The sequence below is a fragment of the Rhinoraja longicauda genome, chromosome 3 (genome assembly GCF_053455715.1).
Source record: "Rhinoraja longicauda isolate Sanriku21f chromosome 3, sRhiLon1.1, whole genome shotgun sequence".
In the NCBI taxonomy this organism is placed as follows: Eukaryota; Metazoa; Chordata; class Chondrichthyes; order Rajiformes; family Arhynchobatidae; genus Rhinoraja; species Rhinoraja longicauda.
In genome coordinates, this window is record NC_135955.1 from 75,648,760 (window position 1) to 75,650,917 (window position 2,158).

Consider the following 2,158-nt stretch of genomic DNA (forward strand, 5'->3'; position numbering starts at 1 on the left):
CCTGACTCTCAGTCTGAAGAAGAGTCTCAGCCCAAAGTGTCACCTATTCCTTTTCCACAGAGATGCTGTCTGACCCGCTGAATTATTCCCGCTTCTTGTGTCTATCTTCCATGTACATCAAGTTGGGTCAGATGTATATTATTTTAAAACATTTTTTTTTTGAGTTAGGTAGCTTTGAACTGAACTACGCTGCTCTCTGCTGACTGTTTGTTAGTCTATCCAAGTCCAAAAGATATGCTTGGTTTTATTGCATGTACAGTATTCTGTTCTTGATCAATATTTGGCATTTCATCCGTAAAAGATCAATAGCACTTTTGAGATTTTATATTTATGGCAATGGTTGAATCAACGTGGGTAAAGAAAAAATATATACAAGTGTTCTGATCAAATTTAGATTGGTTGTGGTCAGGTAGAGTTTGTATCAGGTTTTAGTTTTATATCAGACTAGACCTTGAATATGAAGTGCCTTGGGATGTTTTCGCTAGGTTAAATGAAATGGAATGGAATATGGAAATAGTTATGTGCAAGTTATGTCATTGAGGTCACAACATGTCAATGGAAAATATATTAGGAATGAATATTTGGAGATACCATATATAATGCATTACAGGGAAGAAACTCCATTATAGGTGATCCATTAGTTACATATGAAGAGTTAATGGAACCACCCAAATGCAATTCCACCCAATTGGATGAAAAATGAAATGGTTACTGGCTCTTTATTGTCACATGTACATACGTACAATGAAATTATTTTGTTGCATACAATTCAGTAAAGTATTAGCATACCTAAGCACAATCCCCGATTATTACAAAGTGAACAGAAATATTCCGCTGAGACCGCATGCAAGAGTTGCCAGGTTTTGGTGCCATTTCCTAAGTCCAGTAAATGCACTCCTGGAGCGGCGCACAATCCAGGTGAGCCGCAGGCTACTGCAAGGCCTCCAGCTGTCGCCACAGTTCAGAAAGGAAATTTGTTGTAAAAAGTGGAGAGGAGAGGAATCAGATACAACTGTGGAGAGTTGCGAAAATGGCCAATGCTTCATGTTGTGCAGGGAAATGACAGAGGATAGAGTGAGGCATCGTCGCAGTTACAGCAACTCATGACTTTGCCCAACGCAATCAGTCCTGAACAGCTCTGAAGGTAGCCAGAAGAACATCAACACGGTAACAAGAGGCAGTGGTTCACAGAGTGATTAAATAGTTTAAAGGTCTTTGAAAGTAAAAGTCAGTTTTAGTTTTAGTTTTAGAGATACAGCATGGAAACAGGCCCTTCGGCCCACCGCGTCCATGCCGAGTTCCATCCTCCACAGAAGCCAATCAACCCAAAATTGATTGCCACAGAGGTGGCATCTCTGGAAAGAAGGAATGGGTGATGTTTCGGGTCGAGACCCTTCTTCAGACTAGGATTCTGCTGGAAGTTAATGACCTTAAATGTTTAATTCTTGCTCTTCCTCTCCCCATTGGACTGACTCTGTTCCTGAAGAAAGACACAAAATGCTGGAGTAACTCAGTGGGTCAGACAGCATCTCTGGAGAGAAGGAATGGGCGACGTTTCAGGTCCAGACCCTTCTTCAGGCTAATGTCAGGGGTGGGGGCAGGACAAAGATAGGATGTAGTCGGAGACAGGAAGACAGTGGGAAAACTGGCAAGGCCGGGGGAGAGGAAAGAGAGGGACAGAGGAACTATCTGAAGTTAGAGAAGTCAATGTTCTTACCGCTGGGGTGTAAACTGCCCAAGCGAAATATGAGATGCTGTTCCTCCTGGAGATAATAATAAGGCGCAGTGTGTACTGGTGGATGGTCTCCAGCAGAGGACGTTGTGTCCGAGGCTGCCATTCCGCCCCCCACCGCCGGCCGGCCGGCGCTCTCGGACCAACCGTCGCACATCCTCACAGCACAAAGCTTGGCCTGCGTTCAACCAGGGCGCACGCAAACTACAGTAAAACATTGCATCGGATTTTCTTTTTTAAAGAAAAAAAGTCTAATCCAATGCACTGTTTTACACACACACAAACACATATACACATATTTGGAAACTGACGGACGTTTTAATTGAGGAAAGTAACGACCTGAAACTTGAATTCTCAAGCGGCGGTGAGGACGGAGGGGGGGGGGGGGGGTGTGTGGGCCGCGCGTGCGCAGTTGTGCGGCGGCCC